This window comes from Symphalangus syndactylus, chromosome 17 (genome assembly GCF_028878055.3).
Source record: "Symphalangus syndactylus isolate Jambi chromosome 17, NHGRI_mSymSyn1-v2.1_pri, whole genome shotgun sequence".
Taxonomy (NCBI): Eukaryota; Metazoa; Chordata; class Mammalia; order Primates; family Hylobatidae; genus Symphalangus; species Symphalangus syndactylus.
In genome coordinates this window covers 19,463,467-19,489,346 of record NC_072439.2, presented here as the reverse complement: position 1 = coordinate 19,489,346, position 25,880 = coordinate 19,463,467, and the positions used below count along the sequence as shown (strand labels likewise).

General features: G+C 43.3%; 1 pseudogene; it reads right to left on the bottom strand.

The window, feature by feature from the left end:
• Window positions 1-8,159: 8,159 nt before the first annotated feature.
• On the bottom strand, window positions 8,160-24,241 carry LOC129466521 (pregnancy-specific beta-1-glycoprotein 7-like; annotated as a pseudogene).
• Window positions 24,242-25,880: the final 1,639 nt, after the last annotated feature.

Sequence of the window (25,880 nt, the reverse complement as noted above, 5' to 3'; positions counted from 1 at the left end):
GGAATTTATTCATCCCCTCCAGGTTTTCTAGTTTATGCACATAAACGTGTTCATAGTACCTTCGAATTATCTTTTTTATTTCTGTGGTGTTTGTTGTAATAGCTCCCATTTCATTTCTAATTGATCTTATTTGGCCTTCTCTCTTTTTTTCTTGGTTAATCTTGCCAATGGTCTGTCAATTTTATTTATTTTTCCCCAAAACGAGCTTTACATATTATTTTTATTTTGTATTATTTTCTTTCAGTTTCATTTAATTCTGCTCTGATCTTGGTTATTTTCTTTCTTCTGGGTTTGGGTTTGGTGTGTTCTTTTTCCTTGAGTTTCTAGAAACGTGACCTTAGATTGCCGGTTTGTGCTTTCAGTCTTTTGGATGTAGATATTTATGGCTATGAGATTTTAGCATGCTCTCTGCTGTATTCCAGATGTTTTGATAGAATGTGTCACTATTGTTCAGTTCAAAGAATTCTTAAATTTCCATCTTGATTTCATATTTGACCCAGTGATCATTCAGGAGCAAGTTATTTAATTTCCATGTGTTTGCATGGTTTTGAAGGTTGCTTCCGGAGTTGATTTCCAGTTTTATTCTACCGTTGTCTGAGAGAGTACTTCATATAATTTCAATATTCCTATATTTATTGATACTTGTTTTGTGTCCTATGATATGGCCTATCTTGAAGAAAGTTCCATGTGCTGATGAATAGAATGTATATTCTGTGGTTGTTGGATAGACTATTCTGTAAATATCTCTTAAGTCTATTTGCTCGAGGGCATAGTTTAAATCCATTGTTTCTTTCTTGACTTTCTGTCTTGATGACCTGTCTAGTGCTGTCAGTGGAGTATTGAAGTCCCTCACTATTATTGTGTTACTGTCTATCTCATTTCTTAGGTCTAGTAGTAATAGCTATATAAATTTGGGAGCTCCAGTGTTAGGTGTATATATATTTAGGATTGTGATATTTTCTTGTTGGACAAGTCCTGTTTTTATTCTATAATGTCCCTCTTTGTCTTTTTTAACTGCTGTTGCTTTAAAGTTAGTTTTTTTGATATAAGAATAGTTACTCCTGCTTACTTTGTGGCCATTTGCATGGGGTGTCTTTTTCTACCCTTTTACCTTAAGTTTACGTGACACTTTATGGTTAGGGGAGTGTCTTGAGGGCAGCAGATACTTGCTTGCTGAATTATTATCAATTCTGCAATTCTGTATCTTTTAAGTGGAGCACATAGACCACTTACATTCAATGTTAGTATTGGGATGTGAGGTACTGTTCCATTCATCCTGCTATTTGTTGCCTGAATACCTTGATTTTATATATTTATTTATTGTAGTTTTGTTTTATAGGTCCTGTGAGTTTCATGCTTAAAGAGGTTCTGTTCTGATGTGTTTCCAGGATTTGTTTCAAGATTTGGAGCTCCTTTTAGCTGTTATTGTAGTGCTGGCTTGGTAGTGACAAATTCTCTCAGCATTTGTTTTTCTGAAAAAGACTGTTGTCTTTCCTTTATTTATGAACTTTAATTTTGCTGGATACAAAATTCTTGGCTGATAATTTTTTTTAAGGAGGCTGCAGATAGGTATGCATGCTCATTTGAGGTGTTCTTCCCTTATTGAAGATTGCTAAAATCACATGTGTTGAAAAGCATTTGGGACAATTTACCTTATTGATGAGTGCTTATTTATGTTTGCATTAATTTGATACCATGTATAAACAATATATAAACATAGGTATGGACATATGCATATATGTGATACAACATAGATCATATACATGTGCACATAAAGATAGAGGGAGACAGAAATACTTTAGATTTTTGATTTTAAGACTTTATTCATGGAACCCATAACACTCACTATTAAAAAAAAGTTGGATTTAAATTGTGTTTTTGTAAATAGAAAAAGTTAACATTTATCTGAGGAAGCCCTTGGTGAGTTTTAGAGAAAGTAGGTAGTAAATTCACATCTCAGAGCACACACACACACAGAGAGAGAGAGAGAGAGAAGGAATTTGGGTGTGTTCAAGGAAGATTAAAAATAGATGCCAAGGTGACACAAAAATGATAACAGGATTTTATAAGGAGACCAATTTTATTTGCATACATAGCTTTTATTTTGGTCTCTGTTTTCCAACTGTACTCCAGGAAACACACTACACAGGCTCCATTGTTAAGTGCTGGTGGGCCACTGCACATGCAGACAGCCCACTTTAAGGGAAGAATCAGGGGAGAAGAAATGCAGACCGCAGAATTATACCAACATACAAAAGCCTAAGTCAAAAGTCAAACCACACACTTGAAATCTCATCGCCTGTTCAGCCCTGTTTTAAGTGTACTTTACTTTCTTTAATTTCTGCTCTAAAGCTTTTAAATAAACTTTCACTGTTGCTCTAAAACTTGCCTCAGTCTTTTCTTCTGTCTTATGACTCTTAGTTGAATTCTTTCTTCTGAAGAAGCAAGAATTGAGGCTGCTGCAGACTTCTACAGGTTTGCTGCCATTAATATACTTTAGTGCCATTCTACACGATGGAATATATATATTCTTATATTTATACGTATATATAAAATATATGTGTTCATAGAGGCCTTGAATCTACATTCTTGCTGCACTTTATGTAAACAATCCAGGTATAAGGCTAAAACTTATTTTGGAAATACATTGGTCCCATATGATTTCCATTTCATAAAAATGGGAGACAGGAGAGGGAAAATTATTTTTCAGAAGAAAGCAACAGAACAACGATGATTAAATTTTAGATATGTTCATCTTTTTTGAATTTTTTTATTTACCTACAATTTATACTGAATCCTAAATTTTTTCCTGGCTACAAATTTCAAAACTAATTGTTTTGGAATTTTCTTCCATTTTTCTTACATTCTGGTATATTATAAAGTAAAACTGTGCTTTTTAAATTTTTATCATATTTATTTTTTTATTACACTTTTAATTTCTGGGATACATGTGCAGAACCTGCAGGTTTGTTACATAGGTATACACGTGCCATGGTGTTTTGCTGCACCCATTAACCCATCATCTACATTAGATATTTCTCCTAATGCCTTCCCTCCCCTAGTCCCCCACCCCTCAACAGACCCCAGTATGTGATATTCCCCTCCATGTGTCCATGTGTTGTCATTGTTCAACTCCCACTTATGAGTTAGAACATGCGGTGTTTGGTTTTCTGTTCCTGTGTTAGTTTGCTGAGAATGGCGGTTTCCAGTTTCATCCATGTCCCTATGAAGGACATGAACTCATCCTTTCTTATGGCTGCCTCGAATTCCATGGTGTATATGTACCACATTTTCTTTATCCAGTCTATCATTGATAGGCATTTGGGTTTGTTCCAAATCTTTCCTATTGTGAATATTGCCACAATAAACATATGTGTGCATGTGTCTTTATAGTAGAATAATCTATAATCCTTTGGGTATATACCCAGTAACGGGTATATACCCATCCATATAACAGAAGAACATCATGCGCTGTAGGCTCATTCTGGCAGCCCAACCTGGCATTGTCTTTACACAATCCTGTATGCAATTTTGTATTTACAATAATCAGGAGCATTTCAAATTTTATTCTGTAGCAATAGTTTCAGGGGGTCTCCCTACAGGACTACAGGTGCGCGCCACCATGCCTGGCTAATTTTTGTATTTTTAGTAGAGGCAGGGTTTCACCATATTGAGCAGTCTGGTCTCAAACTCCTGACCTTGTGATCTGCCTGCCTTGGCCTCCCAAAGTGCTGGGATTACAGATGTGAGCCACTGCGTCCGGCTCATATATCACACATTTCTTTGAGATTTTGTAATTCCAGCCCAAGAGAAACCATTTGATATTTGAAGAATGGCTGCACACAAATAAAAACATCTGTGGATTGCACCACATGAGGGAGACTACCAGTATGAGTATCTGGAGGAAAATATCAAGAGTTTGGAATATGCACCTTAGGCAAGATGCAAACCAACTACAATAGGATAGATCAAAGAAGAAGCCAGAAGAGTCTAGTCATTTTAACCAGGCAGCACATTTATTGATTTTTACAACCGAGTCTCTATAATATCCGTTGTATTTATCCATGTGCAACAAGAAATGTCAGAAACTGCACAGGCTCCCCCCTGTTCAGCTGGTAGAGAGCAATTCAATTATCTAGCATTGCATGTCTATGTTAAATTAAAACAGGGAGTGAGAATAGGCAAGTATAGAAGTGGAAGCCTAAAAAAAAATCCATACATTTGAGGAAAAAGTTGTGTTACAGATGCAGCTAATGTCAGCCTTTGGGTGGATGAAAGGATATCTTGTTATGTAAAAATGTGTGGGCCGGGTGCGGTGGCTCATACCTGTAATCCCAGCACTTTGGGAGGCTGAGGCGTGCGGATCACCTGAGGTTGGGAGTTCGAGACCAGCCTGACCATCATGGAGAAACACTGTCTCTACTGAAAATACAAAATTAGTGGGCATGGTGGCGCATGCCTGTAATCCCAGCTACTCGGGAGGCTCAAGTAGGAGAATCACTTGAACCCAGGAGGCAGAGGTTGCGGTGAGCCAAGATTGTGCCATTGCACTCCAGCATGGGCAACAAGAGGGAAACTCCATCTTATAAAAATAAAAGTGTGGTTGAGATGATATATCTGACACTGTTAACTTACTCTCAGAAGCTACTTCTTGTGAAATCCTAACTACAGCATTATTCTGGGAATCAAAGGAGACAGGCATAAGCAAGGACAAATTAAGAGAGGTAAGAGTCTCATCATGATTGATAGTCTTCTTCTGACATCTTGAGAAAAGCAGTCCACGGTGTAAAGTCATCAACTTGTTGTCGTGGTTTGTAGTTTGAGTGTCTCTAAGTTATGTTGTTGAGCATTTGATGAGCTCTTCGCTGCCCACACCTCAGATATGAGGGTTTTCCCATGAAATTTACATAGAGTTGTGCACCTCCAGCTTACATGGCTTGAGGAACAGAGCCGCTCTTGTTCTTACTGATTTCATTGGAGAAAATTGAATTGGAAGAACTAAAAGAATTCAGGGTCCAGTCCAGTCTACCAGTGGATTATAAATACTCAAAGATAATGAACAGTGGCTCAATCTGGTAACAGGTGTACTACAGTTTTTCTTTTCAACATAGTTTTTCTCTCTATAGGAGTCTCTATATTTACCAAAGATAATTCCAGTAGGATGAATTTGTTTGCAAAATATGTTGAGTCTCGCCGAACTTACCCAGATTTTTTACCTAAGTTCGGCAAGAGTAGCAATGCGCCATAGGGGCTGTTTTTAAACTTCGCTTTGCTAGAAGTTTTTAATAAGAATCTCAGATTAAACTTCCAAAAACCTCTTGAGACTAGGAAGCCAAACCAAGGCCAACTTCAGACTTTGACTGCATTCCCTATGGGTTTATTCTATGTATATTCTCAAATATAACATCCCAGTCAAAGCCTTGGTAATATAACCAATGTTTTCAAATGTGTCCTGTTATAAAGAGAGCAGATTCTTACTGAAGTTGTGAAAATAACTTTATTACCATAAGCCTGTGAATACTCATGAATAGTTTCCCAATTCTGGGGCACTCAGAGCAAAAACAAATGTTTCGATTTTTGTTTACAAAAGTATGCTTTACCAATTGCTCAAGAAAAAAGTTCATAAATCTGGAGAATAAAACATGCAAAGAATCAGCACATTTTCAAATAGAAAATTATGAAAACATTATTCTTTTGATTATTTCGTCCAATAAAATTGAGCTTTTTCTTGTTTGTCTTGAATTTCATGAAGGTATCAGCCTGTTCATTAAAATTTTGAAAGTTCTTAGTCCAGTGGTATGATCTTGAAGTTATCAGAAACTTGTATTCAAGAGTCCTTGTCAGAGTCTTTTCCATAAATCTCCTTGAAGAAAAAGCAATTTTGGACTGTAGCTGATTGTAAATACTTTGAGGAAGAATCAAAGCAACTGTCTGGGAAGGACGAAGTTTTAAAATGACTATGGTTATAAATCTAATGAGAATTTATTATGGTAAAGACACAGCTCACATAGAAATCTAGTTACTTCTGTGGCATATGACACTATGATAACATATTTGATTTCCAGAATTTTCATATAATATTTAAAATACTCATTCAAACAATTTTTTTTGAGATGGAGTCTCACTCTGTCACCCAGGCTGGAGTGCAGTGGGGCGATCTTAGTTCACTGTAAGCTCCAACTCCCGGGTTCATGCCATTCTCCTGCCTCAGCCTCCTGAGTAGCTGGGACTACAGGTGCCTGCCACCACACCTGGCTAATTTTGTTTTTGCATTTTTAGTAGAGATGGGGTTTCACAGTGTTAGCCAGGATGGTCTCGATCCCCTGACCTTGTGATCCACCCATCTCGGCCCCCCAAAGTGCTGGGATTACAGGCGTGAGCCATCGCGCCCAACCTAGAACACTCATATTAACATTCCCATAAATATTATTTAGAGAAGGTTTAGCATCACTTATCACTTATTTGAAAATGCTTTCTATATGATTTAACATATCAAATAAGGTGGCTTTTCCATTCAGCTTCTGTTTCTCAACTGGATTACTGAGTTCTTGGTGTAGCCCATTCATCAATAGGGCCAAAAAGTATAGTCTTATATATGTTGAAAAATTCCTTAGGCAATTCCAGTACTTCTAGCTGAAAATCATTGATTTAGTTTTAAGTTCTACCTATTACAACAAGAGTTCTCTGTACTTGTTACATGTTAGTAGTGTCAGGGAAGATTTAAAAACTACCAATGCCTGGGTCCCTCTCCAGACCTTTAAACTGGAACTAATGGGTGGGGCTTGAGCATCACTTTTAAAAAGGTTTTCCAGTGATTCCAATGTGTAGCTCTATTTCCCATCAGATTTCTCTGATTTCTTGTGGCGTTCAATTTTTTCTATTTTGGTATCATGAATATTTACAGGTCTCATTTCCTGTCTTAGGCTTTATGTCTCCTGGGGTACGGACCTTGCCTTCTTCATTTCTGTATCTTTTTTAAACACATGAACTGGTCATCCGGAAAAGATCTCAACCACACATAGGTTGTGTTCTGAGTCTCAGGTTCACATGTTAATCCTAAAGTCTTTGTTCTCCACGAGGTCAGATGTTGCTTGTGATGAAGGGTGTGGTTAAGTCTGCAATGCAGATGGTGGAGGGGATTTCACTCTGTTTTTAGACATAGCATTGGAACTAAGAATTTTATGTCTGTATGGGTGAAGGGGCAGGGATGTGTAGGAAGACAGTTCTAATTAGCATGGAGGAATTATACTAGGAACTAGAGGTAAAGGAAGTGAGAAGCCTTAGCTAACAGAAGAAATGTGAACTTATCAAATAGGCTAGAGTAGACCCCTGGAGATTCTTGATTAAGTGAATTAACTAGATTTTAGAAAGGTAATGAGGCAGTCATATGCAAGGAAGGTTTCAAAGTCTGGAGAAAAGAAATCAAGCAATACTTTGAGAAGTGGTTGAGGTTTATGGGAATGGAGAGAATTACACTATTGAGAGATGTTAAAAATAATGAAGAGGGTTCCACCATGTGAAATTGTGTTTCTCATTTGAATCTGAGAAACAAATGAGCAGAGGCTGGAGATAATTATGTCTAAAAGACAGTAGGGTACAGGGAGCATAAAGGCCAGGGAGAAAGGGAACTGCAGGAATTAGTGCTGAGAAGCAGGAGTTTAGTGGAGGAAGGAGGAGATCCAGTCCCAGATACAAATAAGTCTTTTCCCTCTCCCAAGCATGGCAGTCAGCCCTGCAGGAACCAGGATAAGAGAAAAGGCCATCATACCTGCCAGACTTCCTGAAATACAGAAATGACATCACGGCTGCTAAAATTAATTAAGGCCAGGAAGAAGTCCTGCTCTTGAATGAGCTGTCATGGAAAGAAAAGAAAAGAAAAGAAGGAATGAAGTTGATGTTATTTTACAAGGGGGTGCCTCAGGAGCAAGCATGTAACATGAGGTACTCTAGAATTGTTTCTTCAAGGACTACATTATTTCTGTTGGAAAATTGATGGGAGATGATGATATTCTTGCAGTTTTTTTCCCTTTCACCATGTTTCTAGGTTGGTGATCAGTCGTTTGTCAATTCTCTACTGCACTCAGATATTTTGGAAGGCTTTCGGATGTGAGAAAGGCTGATTGCTATTTTCTATGTCATTAGAACTTGCCACCTTTGCACCTTTTAATGGTTGCATCTTTTTCTCAGTGTCTCTGTTGTGGCAGCCATCAGTGAGACCCTGCCCGGTCTCCATGGCAAGGACCTGATTGACAGAAGGCCCAGGTCACTGCATTTCAAATTCACCACCTTCTTTGCACAGAAAGCTTCTTTCCCACAGGCTCCCAGCAAGGGTGTGAAAGCAAGCCTAGTTCTCTGAGGCTCTCTTTAACTCTAATGGGTGACTGGTTGGAGGACTCCCCATCAGCCTTGCAAAAACTCTTAGAACTGCATTGGTACCTAAAACTTCTTTCTCTTTCTTTTTCACAGGATTCAGCTCTGTATAGTGGTCTGTGGGTTCTCCCATGCTACCTTCATGCCTGCCCCACATTCCCTCACAGGTGTCTTCCCTGATCAATTATCTTGTATGTCTAATCCCATCTTGGATGCAGCCCAGTTGGTAAAAACTAACATACCAGGCTTGATTCTTTGCACTTAGCTTTTTATCTTTCTCTCCCACAAGCAGTCAGTAACCATGTCCTAGTGTTTTATGTGTTACTTCTTTTTCCATATACATATGGGAAAAGGTAGGTACAGTTGAGGGGCATTTCCTATGTGCCAGGCCTTTTGCTAAATACTTTACCTGTATCTCATTTAATCCACACAATAACCCTGTCAGGTAGACATTATTTCCATTTTGCCGATGAAAAGACAGAAGCTTAGAGTGGTGTAAAAACTTTCCAGGTGTCATATGGCTAGTGACAGGTGGATCTGAGATTTGATTCTAGGACTGTTTGACCTCAAGGCTAATGATGATGGTAGTAATATAGCAGCTGACATTGGATCCTCTGTGTGTGGCATCTTGTTTCATTGACTGCATTAAACCTTTAAAAGAATGGTATGAAGAAAGCACTCTCATTGCAGTTTTCAGGTGAGGAAGCAGAGTTTCAGAGAAGCTGAGTCTTGTGCAAGAAATGTATAACTCCAAACTCTCACATTAAAAAAGAAGAAAGATCTCAGGTCAAGAACCTACTTTAATACTTCAGGATATGAAAGAAGAAGAAACTAATCCCAAGCACAGTGAATGAGGGAAATAATAAGGATTAGAGTGGATATACATAAAATAGAGAATGGAAAAAGAATAGAGGAAATTAATGAAACCAGAAGTTTGATTCTTCAAAATAAAATCTACAAAATTGACAACCGTTAAGTAGATTGACTAAGAAAAAAAGAGAAAAGTTTAAAATTACTAAAATCAGAAATGAAAATGGACTCTGAGCATGGTGGGTCATGTTTTAGTCCTAGCACTTTGGGAGGTCACAGCAGAAGGATTTCTTGAGACCAGGTGTTTGGACCAGCATAGGTAAATTGGGGAGACCCTGTCTCTACAAAAAAATAAAAAACGAATTAGCTGGGCATGGTGGCATGCACCTGTAGTTCTAGCATCTTGGGAGGTTGAAGAAGGAGAATTGCCTGAGCCCAGGAATTTGAGGCTGCAGTGAGCCATAATCACACCACTGTATTCCATCCTGGGCTGGCCTACAGAGTGAGAGCCTGTCTCTCTCTCTTCAAAAAAAGAAAAAAAAAAAGAGAAATGGAGAAATTACTACCATTTCTAATAAAATAATGATTATGAAAGTACTATAATTTTATGCCAATAAATTGGATAAAGTAGATGAAGTAGACAAACTCTTAGAAACAAATAAAATATGAATAGAACTATAATCAGTAATAAGATTGAATCAATAAAAGCATTTGATGAAATTCAATATTTTTTCATAATAAAAACATTCTAAGAATGGAAAGAAACCAACTCAATATAAAGGCAATATGAGAAAAACCCAATGCTAACATCATACTCAACGGAGAAAGACAAAGCTTTCCCTGTATGAGCAGGAACAAGACAAGGATGCCTGCTTTTGACACTTTTATTCAACATAGTATTGAAAGGTCTAGTCAGAAAAATTAGGCAAAAATTTAAAAAAAGACATTCAAATTGGAAGGAAGAAGTAAAATTATTTCTGTTGACAGATAAGTTGAACTTATATGTAGAAAATCCTAAAGATGGAACAAACCTATTAGAATTAAGAAATAAATTCAGTAATGTTACACAATACATAATCAACATTCAAACATCAGTTGTATTTCAATACACTAACCATGAACAATCTGAACGGAAATTAAGAAAAAAAATTTCAATTTACACTAACATCAAAAAGAATAAAATATTTAAGAATAAGTTTAACCAAAGAGGTGAAATGATTCTACCTGGAATCTACAAAATATTGCTGAAAGAAATGAAAGACGACATCAATAAATTGAAAGACATTTTGTTTTCATGAATTGGAAGACTCAATATTGTTAGGAGGACAGTGCTACCCAAAGTGAGCTGCAGATTCAATACAATTCCTATCAGAATCTCAGTGACATTTTTGCAGAAAAAGAAAAATCTGTCCTAAAATTTATATTGAATCTCATGACTCTAAATAGACACACAGCTTTGAAGAGGAAGAATGAAGCTGGAGGACTCACACTTCCTGATTTCAGCATTTGCTACAAAGCCCCAGTAATCAATACAGTGTGGTACTGGCATAAAGGAGGACATAGAAATTAATGAAATATAATAGCCCAGAAAGAAATGCTTGCATATGTGGCCAAATGATTTTCATCGAGTGTGCCAAGATCATTCAATGGAGAAGGGACAGTGTTCTCACCAAATCATATTGGGAAAGCTGGATATCCAAGGGCAAGAAGAGTGGAACCTTTACCTAACACCATGTAAAAAATTAACCCACAATAGATCAAAGATCTAAATGTAAGAGCAAAAACCATACAACGCTTAGAAGAAAAGCTTCATGATACTGGATTTCACAATGATTTCTTGGTTGTAACAACAAAATGGATAAATTGGACTTCATAAAAATCAAAACCTTTTATATAGCGAAGAACATTATCAAGAAAGTAAAAAGGCAACCCATGAAATGATAAAAATATTTGCAAATTATATGTGTGATAAGAAATTAATTTCCACAATACATGAAAAGCTACAAGTCAACAACAGCAAACCTCCAAAAACCGAATTAAAAAATTAACAGAGGATTGAAATAGAGTTTTCTCCAAGGAAGATATACAAAATATCCAATAAGCCCACGCAAAGTTCCTCAGGATCATGAATACTTAGAGATATGCAAATCAAAACCACAGTGTTATACCTCACACACTTTAGGATGGCTTTGATAAACAACAACGACAGCAACACAAAACAACAGGTGTTTTCAAGTAGATGGAAAAATTGGAGGCCTAGTGCATTGCTGATGGGAATGGGAAATGTTATAGCCACTGGAAAAAGTGGTGTCTCTGTTTGTCAAAAAATTAAACAATAAATTATCATTTGATTCAGCAATTCCACTTCTGGACATAGTCCCCATAGAATTGAAAGAAATTTGAACAAATATTTGTACGCTGATGTTCAGAGAAGCATTACTCACAATAGCCAAAAAATGGAAACAACTGAAAAGTCCATTGAAAGATATGTGGATAGGCAAATGAGGTGTATCTTTACATTGAAATGTTATTCAACCTTAAGAAGGAATAAAATTCCAACACATCCTTCAAAATGGATGAACCTTGAAGATATTATGCTAACTTAAATAAGCCAGACACAAAAGGATAATTATTATAAAATTCCATTTATAAAAGATAGTTAGAATAGCCAGCTACATAGAGACAGAAAGTAGAATGGTGGGTGCTAAGGGTTAGGGGGAGAAGGAGTGAGAGATACTGTTTATTGGGTACAGAGGTTTAATATGGTAAGAGGAAAAAGTTCTGGAAATGGATAGTGTGATGGTTACACAACACTAAATTGCACACTTAGAAATAGTTAATGGTTAGTCTTATATTAGATATATATAAAGTGTCTGGTAGTCTTACCCTCTCTATAATTACACACTTTTTGGCACTGCACCTTTCCTGCCATACAGAGCACCAGGGGTGAATCTCCCTATTTCTCTAGCTCTGCATCAGTCACTGTCCTCCGTACTGTGTCCCACGTGCTGTGCCCACAGCCTCATACAGCCGGTGACTTCAGAGCCAGGACGCAGCTCAGGAGTCTGCCCTGAGGCTCCCTCTCTTCTTATTTCCCTGCAGCCTGGCCCGGAGGAGGCTTGTCTTCAACTGGCAGTTCGATTTAGCCAAATTCAGGACAGGCCACCAGGGCTCTTTCTGCACACATTCTGGTCCCTCCCCAGGTGGAGTCAGGCATGGCCAGTCACCAGAGGAGCCCGGAGCAGAGCAGGAAGCAGAGTCTGAGCTGCTCCTCCCTCACCCAAGGGGCTTCCTCCTCTCATTTGTGGGAAAAGCGTGAGCTTGTTTCAATGCCTCAGATGTTCCTTGTAGCTCATGGAATAGGTACAAGCAAACAAAGACGTGACAGAAGGGGATGTGTTGGTGACAGCGAGAAGCAACTTGATCTTGAGGACTCTCCTTCTTGTCCCTCTGTGAAGCCTCTTCTACCACATAGGGCTCAGGGCTGATAAAGCCCCCTCCCTACTTTCTCAGGCCAGACACAAGGTCAGCCATGAGAAAACAGAAAAACAAGGAGAAGAGTCTGTAGAGACAAATTGGGAGGGTTCAGGAGGAGAATTTGGGATTTGCTTGTGCCCATGGGACACAGGCTGGGAATAAAAATGTTTTCCTGACTCTTCTCTGAAAGCCAGATAGACTCCACCTAAAACCCTATTGCCAAGGATGCTGGGATCCACTTACCAGTGACTTTGACTCTTATGGATATGGAGTTTCTCCCGCCAGTGGCTGAGTTACGAACAGAGCAAACATAGAACCCGCTATGCCTTATAGTAACTTTGGGGATAAAGAGATTCTGTCCTGATTGCTGAAACTTCCCATTAATTGTCCAAGAATACTCCGCCGGTGGGTTAGAGTCCGCAAAGCAGGACAAGGAGAGGTGTTCTCCTATATGGTAATGGTCGAGTAAAGGATGAATGCTGGGGATGTCTGGACCATCTGGAGCAAAGAGAATAAAGCCACAGGTGATGTCATCCGAGGGAAGGGGATGTTCCTGGTCTCTTAAAGGGACACAGTGACCCTCTGAGCCAAGACACACCCTCAAGTCCCAGCGAAACCCCTTCTATGTTCACTGAGCTGAAGCCAGAGGTATTCACCTGTTTCTCCCATCACAAGCTGTGGGCCCCAAGTCTCCCATGACAAGAGCATCCCCTCCCCTTATATTCTTGGTTAAGGCTGTGACTACCCAGGTTATCCCAGGGCAGGGAGTCATGGCCAGCTCGGATGTCCAGAAGCAATATTGTCTATACTTGGACCGGTGGGAGACTGAGAGGCCTGGCTTCTGGTCGTTTGGATTTAAGCTTGTGTCCTGACCCACAGAGGAACAAAAGATACTCCCAGAGGACATTCACGGTGATTGGGTCACAGCGGAAGCCACCATATCGGTCCCGTATTTCACATTGATAGGGTCCTGTTTCATTTCTTGTGACACTGGGTAGAATGAGGATGCTGTTTTCAATGGGTCGCTTTACCCTGGGACTGACCGTGAGGCTTTGACCACTTAGCCACCACCTGTAGGTGTAGTTGTCACTCTGAGGTTCACAGGTGAAGGCTAAGACATCGTTATTAGATCCTGCCTGGGGTTTAAGTTGTTGATGGTGATGTATGGCTTGGGCGGCTTCGCTGTGTGGATAACAGAGAGAAGATTGTCCTGTGTGGCACCTTTGATTCCTCCACAGGCATCCTTCAATCAGAGTGGCATCTCCCACCTCTCAGCCCACCCAAGTCCTTGAAAGCCAATAGCTGGTGCGTTTGTCACAAGACAGATCCATGATTATCTAAGGGCTCAAAGACTGTGAGGTAGCCTGCTCTGTCTTAGGGAAGCACAGACTTTCTCAAGTGTCAATTGAGCAGCAGTGTTGGGTCATGGAAAGACACGTCAGTGGGAGTCACAGCCCCTGGTACCCCTCCCAGTCCCTCCTTCATCAGTTGACTGGCTGGCTCACCTTGGGTTCATTACCTGGAATGTGCAACTTCTGGGCCCTTTCCAAATTCCATCCTACTTTTCCCCCCTAGATGTGATTTCTCTGCAGCTTCCATTTCCAAGGACATTTTAGAGATGAGTAATAATGGGACTTCCCATTTTCCTGAAACCCTGAAGATACTGAGCAGCCTGGGCTGGGACTGGATGTTTCAGCAGAAATAACACAGGGGAGACCAGAGTCAAGCCTGGAGGTCAGTTCAGTCATCAGGCAGTGGAGGCACAATGTGGGGCAGTTTTTTGCAGGTGTTTCATGATGAGTTACTTGAACCAGTGACTCTAAAGATAGAGCAGAGTTCAAGGAATGATCTAGAAAGAGTGAAGGGGACAGGCAAGAGCTGGTGGCTTTGGAGCAGAACCATGTTCCCTGTCCTGGGTTCTTTAAGTTTCCTGTCGTTCTGCAGAGGGCAGGTGAGGACCATGTGGATCTTTCCAGAAATACATGTGGACATTTGCAAGTGCAGGACTGACTGGCGGAAAGGGTGGGAATGAACTGCTGGAAATCTGGTCCTCATGGGCCATGTGTGTTTGATGGACATGAGACAAATTTGGAGAGAAGTTTTTCAAATATTTTCTTTCATTGGACATTCTACTCTCTGATTCCATGGGTTCGACTACTCTAGGGACCTCATGTAAGTGGATTCCAGAGTGAATATGAGAAGAGACTGCTGGTGGCCAGGAGCTGGGAGTGGGGAGAACCAGAAGTTGTTCATGGCTGTGCAGTTTCAGTTATGCAAGGTGGGGAGGTTCTAGAGATCTGCTGTACAGCTTGATGCCTATAGTTCACACAGATTGAGTATTTCTTCTGCATAAGACTTAGGACAAAAACTGTTTTGGATTTCTGACATTTTTTGATTCTGAAATATTTGTAATATACTTACTGGTTTAGCATCCCAAATCTGAATGATTCAAAATCTAAAATGCTTCAGTGAGCATTTCTTTTCAGCATCAGATTAGTAGGCAATAGTGGGAGGTGATAAGCCAAATATATTCTTGCTCTTTTTTTTTTCTTTCACCACGTTTCTAGCTTGGTGATAGTTTTCGGTCAATTCCGTACTGGCCATGCTGCACTGGTATATTTTTGAAGGCTTTGGGATGTGAGAAAGGCTGATTGCTATTTTCTATGTCATCAGAACTTTCCACCTTTTCATGGTTACATCTTTTTCTCAGTGTTTCTCTTGTGGCAGTCATTAATAAGAGCCTGTCAGGTCAGATTTAGGACTGAGTTTTCTAATTCTGCAAAAAAAATTACTGGAATTCTGGCAGGAGTTGCACTGAATCTGCAACTCACTTTGGGTGTTATTGTCTTTCTGACAATATTGACTCTTCTAATCTATGAAAATGAAATGTCTTTCCATATATTGATATCGTCTTTAATTTCTTTCAGCAATGTTTTGTAGTTTTCAGGGATAATCATTTGACCTTTTTGGTTAAACTTATTCCAAAATATTTTATTCCTTTTGATGTTAATGTGAATTGAAATTCTTTCCGTAATTTCCTTTGAGATTGTTCATTGTTAGTGTATAGTCTAAAGAATGATCTAGAAAGAGTGAAGGGGAAAGGCAAAAGCTGGTGGTTTTGGAGCAGAAAGATATTCCCTGTCCTGGGTTTTTGATTTTCCCTCTCCCTTTGTAGAGGGCAGTGGCTCTTCCCTGATAGCTAGATAGACTGCACTGGAAAACATATTGCCAATGCTCCAGGGATCCACTTACGAGGGACTAAGATCCTGTTGATTATGAGATTTGTTCTACCAGTGGCTGAGTTATGGATGAAACAGACATAGACCCCTCTGTATGTTTTAGTGATTTGGGGGATAAAGAACACTTGTGCTGATTGCTGGAACTTCCCATCAATCAGCCAAGAATGCTCTGCCAGTGGGTGAGAGTCTGTGAGGCAGGATAGCTTGGGGACTTCCCCTGTATGGTAATAGGTGTGTGAGGAAGAAATTGTGGGTGCATCCAGGCCATCTGGAGCAAAGAGAATAAAGTCAGAGGTGATATTGTCAGAGGGAAGGGAAAATCCTGGTCTGTGGAAGGGCCACAGTGACCCTAAGAGCCAAGTCGCAACACTGAAGTCCCAGCCAAATCTCCGCTGTGTTCACTGATCTGGAGCCTGAGACATTCACGTGTTTCTCCCATCACAAGCTGTGGAGCCTGAGTCTCCCATGACAGGAGTAGCCTCTTTTCTCCTATTGTTGATCAAGCCTAGGCCTACTCTGGTTTGCCTGGGGCAGAAAGTCATGGCCAGCTTTGATGTCCAAGGGTCTCTGTAGTTGGACCTGAGAGGGACTAAGAGGCCTGGCCTCTGAACATGTGTATTTGGGATGGCAGCCTGGCTCCCAGAGGAACAGAAGATACTCACAGAGGACATTCAGGGTGACTGGGTCACTGCGGCTGGCGCTCACTGGGTTCCGTATTTCACATTCATAGGGTCCTGCAATATCCCTTGTGACACCAAATATAAAGAGGGTCCTGTTACTTCTGGACAGCTGCAACCTGTAATTCATAGGGAGGCTCTGACCATTCATCCACCACAGGTAGCTTGCATCCGGAGTCTCAGGATCACAGGTTAATCTGACAGACTCTGTGGCCTCGCTGGGGTTTAAGTTGCTGCTAGATATGGAGGGCTTGGGAGTCTCCACTGTGCAGAAAACAGAGAGAAGATTGCCCTGTGTGGCACCTTTGCTTCCTCCAAAGGCATTTTTTAATCAGAGTTGGCATTTCCCACTTCTCAGCCCACCCAAGTCCTTAAAAGCCCATGGCAGGTGTGTGTTTTACAAGACAGATGCCTGACAATCTGAGGACTCAGAGATTGTGAGGCTGCCTGCTTTATGGGGCAGAAGTATAGACTTTCTTAAGTGTGAATTGAGCAGCAGCATTGGGTCATGGAAAGACACAGGACCAGCAGTCACAGCCCCTGGTGCCTCTGTGAGTCCCTCCGTCTCCAACTGCCTGCCTGGCCCACCTTGTGGTCCTCATTTGGAGCATGCAGTTCTGGAATCTTCCTAGTTTCAGTCTTACTTTGCCCCTCCGAGGTATGTTTTCTCTGCAGCTTCCCTTTCCAAGGACATCCTAGAGATGGATGATGGAACTTCCCATTGTCCTTAAACCCTTCAGGTACTGGAAAGCCTGGCCTGGGACTGGGTACTTCAGCAGAAATAACACAAGGGAGACCAGAGTCAAGCCTGGAGGTCAGTTCAGTCATCAGGCAGTGGAGCCACAAGGTGGGGCAGTTTTCCCAGGTGTCTCATAGTGACTTACTTGAGCCAGTGACCTCTAAAGATAGAGGAGAGTCCAAGGAATGCCTTACAAAGAGTGAAGGGGACAGACAAGAGCTGATAGCTTTGGACCAAGACCATGTTCCCTGTTCTGGGTCCATGATGCTCCCTTCCTCCTGTAGAGGGCAGGTGGGGACCATGTGGATCTTTCTAGAAATACATGAGGATGTTTGCAAATGGAGAACTGAGTGGTGGAAAGGGCGAACATGAACTGATGATGGAAGTCTGGCCCTCATGGACCATATGTGTTTGGTGGGTATTAGACCAATATTTGGGAAGAAGTCTTGCAGATACTTTCTCTCATTAGACATTCTACTCTGTGAGTCTGAGTTTGACTACTCTATGTACCTCATATCAGTGGATTCCAGAGTGAATCAGAGAGTAGAATAGAAGTCTCCAGGAGCTGGGATCAGGGGAATAGGGCGTTGTTCCATGGGTGTGCGGTTTCAGTTATGCAGGATGAGGAGGTTCTAGAGAGCTCCTGTACAGCCTCATGCCTATAGATCATACAGATAAGGTGCTCCTTATGCAGAAAGATTCAAACCAAGTGTTTTGGATTTCTATTGTTTTTTTTTTTTTGAATATTTGCAGTATATGTACTGGTTTAGCATCCCAAATCTGAAAAATTTAAAATCCAAAATCCACCAGTGAGCACTTCTTTTTAGCATCACATCAGTGGTCAGAAATGTTGGGTTTTGGAGCATTTCAGATTTTGGATTTCTGGATTTGGGATGCTCAACTTGTAATACTGGAATTTTCCCATAAAAAATTGTCCAGGGTTTAGACCTCATGTTATGTTCTGACTCCAGTAACAAAAAAAAATTTAGAGGAAACATTAAAATGTTTTCACGAGTGGAAATTTTTACTGATGGTCCAAATATCTAAGATCAATTGCGGGTAGTATTTCTCTTGAGACCAAAATAAGGTTGAGGTGTGCCATGAATTCCAGCAGGATCACATGATGCTCAAAGAAAGATGCCAAAGGTGATTTGAAATTAGCAACTCCTTAAGTAGAGAGAGTCCCGTTAAAAGGACAGAACTGGTCAGTGCGTCAATTACATAAAGGGAGGAATGATGCCAAATTAAAAGAAGCGATGTGTGTTATGTTAGTAAATATAGAAAGAATTCTCTGCTTCTAATTTCTCTGCAGAGTTAGGAAAAATGGGGAGGACCCCAAAACAGGTATGTGAAATGCTTTCTTCATTTTCTCTTAAGCTCAGGATACACCCCTAGAGTTTAAGTTTGTGTGAATTAGGAAGAGTCTAAGTGAGATGCCAATGGCTCGTGTGTCTCCCCACACGAACTCTAAGTTATGAAAACGGCATCAGCATGAGGAAACAGTTGTATGTGGCACAGGCAGTAAAACCATCAGATAGCGCCCACCTGGCCACCTCCAACAGGTCCCCAAAACCACCAGTATTCCCATTACGTGTATGTTACAGCCTTTGTAGTTGTCCCACAACTACAAAATTTAAAAATTGCTATTGTCAAAACAAAATATTAAATATGATGTTGGATATGTTGTTCTACTTTTTTTTCCCCACTCTTTTTGAACTTTCTTGTTTCAGTTTTGGAAGTTTCTATTGACACATCCTCAAGCTAGGGATTCTTTCCTCAGCTGTGTGCAGTCTACCAGTAAGCATCAAAAGCATTCTTCATTTCTCTAACAGCAATTTTTTTTTTCTGAGACAGAGTCTCACTCTGTCGCCCAGGCTGGAGTGCAGTGGCATGATCTCATCTCACTGCAAGCTCCGCCTCCCGGGTTCACGCCATTCTGCTGCCTCGGCCTCCCAAGTAGCTGGGATTACAGGCACCTGCCACCACACCTGGCTAATTTTCTGTATTTTTAGTAGAGATGGGGTTTCACCATGTTAGCCAGGATGGTCTCTATCTCCTGACCTTGTGCCCGCCTCAGCCTCCTAATGTGCTGGGATTATAGGGGTGAGCCACTGTGCCCAGCCATCTCTGAGGGATTTTAGCGAGTTGTTGACTTTTGAGTTTGTTCAGCTTTTTACTTAGTATTAGAACCGAGTGACAAATTTCGAGCTTGTTATATGCCTGACAGGAAGCCAGAAGTCTCTAGGAAGTGACCAGAGAATGTGAGCTCCATAGCAGGTTGAGGATGGAGTCACGAGTGAAACGGGTGAAATGAGCCCATGGGCTTTCGGGACTGCAGGCCTGTCCAGCCTCTGACACCTTGGTGAGTCACTGCAAAGATTACAACAGTGACAGCAAACTAGCATGGCTGACTCCATCTGGCATCTAGTCTCAGGCTGGCTGTCCTCACTCATTCCTGGGCATAGGCCAGGCTAACCTTGGGAGGAATTTAGTTTATGGTTTAACTTTGAAGCAGGAATGAGAATAGTTCCTCCATAAAACTAACACCCTTACTTTGCCCAGGGACTGCCTTTGTAAAACTCGTGAAAGACCATGAGATTAAGATGATAGGAGGGAACTGAATTGTGCTAAAATGTAGGCACAGTTTTTATAATCCCTGACTGCTCAATTGTCATTTGGCCAGAGTTTACAAAGTTTGTAACTAACATCACTATTGTAGAACATGAGATTGGTCTTTTGAGATGTTTCTCATTCTTTTGCATTCTGGCAACCGGCTGACCTCATCCATACCTATGACTAATGGCTCAGCCAGTCATGTGGTCCCTACCTAGAGGCGGATTCAAGCACAAACAGATCATTTCCCTCCGCCCGCATGATTCCATCACCAAACAATCAGCAATACTCATTTTTTAGTCCTGTGACCCTGAAACTATCCTTGAGAATCTCTAACCTCCGATCCGCCGGGGAGGCTGATTTGTGTAATAATAAACCACCGTCCTCCTGTTTGGCAGTCTTGGAGTCGTTAAACTCTTTCCTTACTACAAATCACCATTTCAATAAAATTTTTTTTTTCATTTTTGTGCAGGAGGCCAGAAGAACTTGTCTGGCAATTCTAAGAGTGGATGGAGGAACTGCCTATCCCTGTCCCATGGTCTTGTCCACAGGTCAGCCTCACAAAGGGAAAGAGCCCTGGATGGGAATACAGTGGAAGGTCATTCTATTAGTGACCTGGGGACATTGGCTCGAGATGAAGCCTGGCAGGAGTGGCAATTCCAGTAATTTCTGCACCTTTCCTATATCCTGGGAGGTGGGCAGGCCACAGTGTTAGCGGGAAGGGAACAGAACAGCCAGCCTAGTTAGAGGGAGTTTCTGAGGAAGGCCTAGGGGTGGAGGAAAAAGCTGTACAGGACAGGTCTTGCCAGTCAAAATGAAGTGGGAGGAAGATGAGGGACATAGAGAAGCAGAGAGAGGCAGAGACACCATGGCAGTGAGCAGTGGGGCTACACTGACTTCAGAGACCCCAGGGACCAGGTGCCCCCAGTTCCACAGTCCAGGACCAAGGAGCCCCGAGAACCCTCTGGTGGCCAAAGAGCTTCAGAGTTACATGAGGTGGGGTGGCTTTAGGGGCAAGAGGTAGTGGGGGGATGAAACATGGGTGTCAGCCTCTGAAGGACAAGGGACAGGTGTGGCTAGAATCTCCTAGGATTCTGTGTCCAAGATCCAGTCTCTAAAGAGGTTTTGGGTCATTCATTTCTTCATTCGATTCCTTCATTTGTTATGTGAGAGCTCCTGAGTGTGTCTCTCTCGCTGGGCCTGTGCTAGTGTAGGGTGTGAGTGGGGAAAGAAAACAAGGTCCTTTCCTTGATCCTCTCATGACAGTGACATGGACACTTTGGGAAACACAGGATTTCAGGTTCAGGGATGGGGATGAAGATATGAGGAGGAGGCCTGGACATTTTTTTTGCACTGACTCTGACGGTTGAGGCAGGTGATTTAGTTCTGGGGTACAGACTACTCAGCTGACCATTTGCTCTCACTCCTCCGAGGTTTGGATGCCTAAGAAGAGAGGATTTCAGCCAATAAATGACTATGGCGTCTTTGCAACCCAGTAAGCCCTCACTTCTGGTGGAGGGGAGGATGGGCCTGTGGCTGCAGACAGACCTCATGTGACCCTGATCACCGCTTTGTGTTTGTGTGACTCTGATTCAGTGACTGTGCCTTCCTGTGCCTCAGTTTTCTCTCAATCAAATAAGCTAAATGGCAAGTGGACTGTGGCTTTTCATGCTATCTGTGAATAAATTTTAAATTATTCACAGTCACCTGACCTAATGCTTGGCACAGTGGAGGTGTTCACACAAACAGCATTTAGTATTAATTTGCTTCCATGAGAAAGCACCTTTAGGTCTGATCCCTGTAGACAAGCTGCTACCAGGTACATCTTCTCTCTTCTGTTTCTGCTTCTGGGGACATTGGACTTTCTAAGGACTGTCCTAAGCCTCCCAAGGCAGTTGGCTAATGGTCTACAAAGCTTGTCTTTCTGTCCTCTCCACTCTGAGTCTCAGGTGAAGAAAGGTCTGTCCTTGCCCAGCTGAGGCTCTGAGGGCTGAGCCCTGGCTCGTGAGCAGCTCCAGGAGACACCGTCCTCAGGCAGCTGGTAAATCCTTGGTCCCAGTAAGCCCTGCCCAAGAATCCACAACCCAGCCCTGGCACAGGCTCCTCAGCTTTATCTGGAGTAAGGATTTAGGGACAGGGGTCTGGGGTTGAGGCTTCTAGGACTGAGCTTCTCTGAGAGTATCTCAGGGGGACCCTCAGGCCAAGCTCTACTCAGTTCTCCAGGGTCTTTCTCAGGGTGAAATTTATGAAGAGGGCATGAGGAGCTTGGCTGAGACTGATCTCCTGCTGCTGAGTCCCCCCATCAGACTGTCCTTCCTCTGCAGCAAGTGTCTGCAGGGTCTGGATGCAGGAAAGGAATTCTGATCTGTTGAAATTTGTCTTCTCTGTGTATGTCCTGCACTAAATGCCCAAACCCCAGCATGGGACGTAATACAGAGAGGGACACAGGCACAGACCATGCCTGACAATCCTGTGTGTGTGACGTAGAACTGACCCGTGCCCACCAACACCCAGGGATCATGTGGAATCACTCACGGTATAAGGTGACAGTGAAATTTCCAGTTGCTCCTCTAGTCTCATCACCTCGCTTTATGATGTGTAAGGTGTAGGGTCCTGTGTCCTCACGCGTGACATTCTGGATCAGCAGGGATGCGTTGGAATATACTGTTTCTCGTCCAGTGTATGCAGGCCCAGATATAATTATGTCATTGTCTACTACATATGATGTAATGTAATGGTAGAGGTCCATCATTTGCCCTTTGTACCAGGTGTAGCCAGTAAGATTCTGGGGCAAATTGTGGACAAGTAGAAGAACGTCCTTCCCCTCAGAAAGTTTGGGTGGCTGGGCTTCAATAGTGACTTGGGCAGTGGTGTGCGGGTTCCAGAAGTTTAAAAGTGATGCTAGGAGGTAGAGAGAGCATCAGTTAATATTGAGACCTATGTATTGGGGTGAAAAGGTGGGGCCCTGGGTCGTGAGACGGTCTCTTCAATCCTCAGCCTTGGAGACACAGACACACACACACATAGACATGCGCACAGTAAGGGCATGTGTGTGTGTGTGTATGCGTGTGTGTCCTACTGTCCAACTAGGGCAAGGTCAGCAACATGACCCCCACTCCTTCAACACTTCTGACCTTGGCATTTTTCTGTTTGGAATCCTCTTCCCTAGGGGTCCGCATGGCCCCCTCCACACTGCCTTCAGGTCCTGCTCACATCAGGGCATCCTCAGACTTCTTTCCTGACACCTCCTTCAGAGACCCTGGGTCTTCCCTTTCTGACCTTTCCCTGCTCTGCTCCCTCCAGGGTTCTTGTCAACACCCGACCTCACATTCTTGATCTCTTTGCATCTGTGTCTTCCTCCCCATGACAGCGTGAGCTCCATGAGGACAGGGACTTTTGTGATCTTGGTTGCATCCCAGTGCCTGGAACAGGCTGCAGACTCCTGTAGATGTGAGAGTTCTCAGGGCCTTCCACGCCCTGGGTGTTTTTTTTTTTACTCCAATTGTTGAGGTTTTTTGCTGAGGACAGTGTTTCATGCCCTGCTTATATTTTTATTTGAAGTGTCATCTGATATAGTTGTTATTATCATTTTTCAAAATGTGGTGGCCCGTGATGATTAATCAGGAAAACAGAACACATAAGATTTTCCTACCTCTTACCAATTCCGGCTCAATGTGGCTTTCCTGTTTTGACCCCTGTCCCTCTCTGGCGTATTTTCCCCTATCCAGGCTCCAACAGAGCCTTCTTTCCTTTTTTTCTTTTCTCTTTTTTTCCTTTTTTTTTTTTTGAGATGGAGTCTCGTACTGTTGCCCAGGCTGGCGTGCGGTGGCGCTATCTCAGCTCTCTGCAACTTCTGCCTCCTGGGTTCACGTGATTCTCCTGCCTCAGCCTCCCGAGTAGCTAGGATTACAGGGGCACACCACCATACCTGGTTAATTTTTTGTATTTTTAGTAGAGACAGGGCTTCACTGTGTTGGCCAGACTGATCTTGAACTCCTGATCTTGTGATCCACCCACCTCAGCCTCCCAAAGTCTTGGCTTCTTTTATTTTTTAGAACCCCATCCTCTCCAGGAGACCCCATCCAGTGACTCTGCTTCCTCCTCCTGTCCTCTCCCAGGAAGTTCTCTCCTCACCTGTGAGCAGGAGCCCCTTCCAGGTGATGCGCTGTGTGGATGGAGGGGCTGAGAGGGACCCCATGGTCTCTGCTGCCTGTGTGTTCTCCTCTGTGGAGATGAGCCTAGGATCCAGAAGCTTCCTGAGCACGGCTGTCAGCTGTGCTGTCCTTCCTCCTTCTGTGCTGAGCCTCTTCCCGGGGCAGGAGCACTTCTCAAGCTCATGGGCGGGGTCAGGCCCAGGACACTTCTGTCCCCTCCTCTCTCAGTCCTGCCTCCTGGTCCCTCCTTCTGTTTTTCCTTTTGTCTGTGTTTCAGGTCCCTGGGAACTGTGGAGGCCTCTGCCTTTTTCAGTAGTGATTCTTTCACCAAACCTCAACACACACTTTGTGCAGACACACACACACAAACACACAGAAGAGACACACACAGACCCACACAGCCACACACATACCCTGCACAGTCCTGGGCCTCAGCCACCTGCTGTCCCCTTGGCTCTGGATCGGGGTGCACATTCCCGCCCTTTGCCCTCTTTTTTCCCCATCTGGCCCTCCCCTTCAGTGCAGGAGGGTGGAGCTGCACCAGGTCCCTATCACAGTGACGCCCCATTATGCTGTGGATGAGCTGTGTGTTGCCTGGTGAGAGGGACCCTTACTTTCTCTAATCGTGTCTAGCTTGGCTGCAGCTTCCAAAGATGGACATTCAGGACCTGGGTGTCCCAGAGGAAACTGTCCTTCCTGGAGGTGTGCAGGGTGAATCTCTCATGCCTCTTGGGAGGAGAGGCCTGTGCTGGTTGCTCAGTGGGGGCTGTGAGTCCCATAGTCAAAGGGACAGTTCTCAGTCACTCTATGGGTCCCTGGGGTCTGGTGGCTAAGCTGGAGCTCAGGGTCTCTCATGTTCTTCCTGACCATCTTTGAGGTCCTCTCTTCTCTGCCCAGCTGATTGTCCTGTGGTCACCACACCTTCCCCGTGGTGGTGCAAGACGAAGTGGGGATTTACCCCGGAACCCGGCGGTACATGGCTCATTGAGACGCAGGACGGGGAGCCTGGGACAGAGCAGGGGTTCAGAGCTGGAAAGATTCATCCCGACTTACTCCGTGGACATGATGGGGTAAGCCCTCCATGTGCTGACATACCCAGGCGTCAGTCCTGAGGGTTCTGACCTGGCCAAGCTGCTGTCTGTAGCGGAGGAACAGGCAGTGGCCAGAGAGCCTGTCTGGAGGGACGTTGCTCACACCCGAGAGGGCGGGTGGGGGTGAGTTGTGTTCTGGGAGCAAAGAGCAATAACACCCCCCTTCTCCCCACAAGCACACAGGAGAGGTCTGTCTTCCCAAGGGACAGCTGGGGGTAGGTGGCCACATCCCGGATGGTGCCTGTGTGTGACCATCAGACGCGCTCTGAGCCCCCCGGGGTGCAGCGGGCAGGCAGGTCACAGGGTGCCTGGCTGATTCCCGGGGAGGCTGTGGGCCCTCAGGCAGCCGCTGTTCTGTGTCAGCGCTAGGTTTGGCCGGGGGTGCCCCAGAGAACAGGACAGATGGAGCAGGGGTGGGCATTTAGGGAGCAGTGACAGAAAGAGTTGATGAGGATGGAGGGAGGGCACGAGGCAAAGCGCCCAGTGTGGCATTGCGTGCAGCAGCGCTGCCCTGCGAGATGCCTTTAGCTGGGCCCAGGGAAGGAGCAGGTGTGTGGGGCAGGAGCTACCTGCAGAGGGAGTGGTGTTAGATTGGCAGCCGCCAGTTCAGGGAGGAGCTGACAGAGTCCCTGTGGGGAGCACGGAGGGCGTTGAGGACTTGGGCCGAAGTGACCCTGGTGAGGGTGGACCCTGCTGGGCTGTGGGTTCTG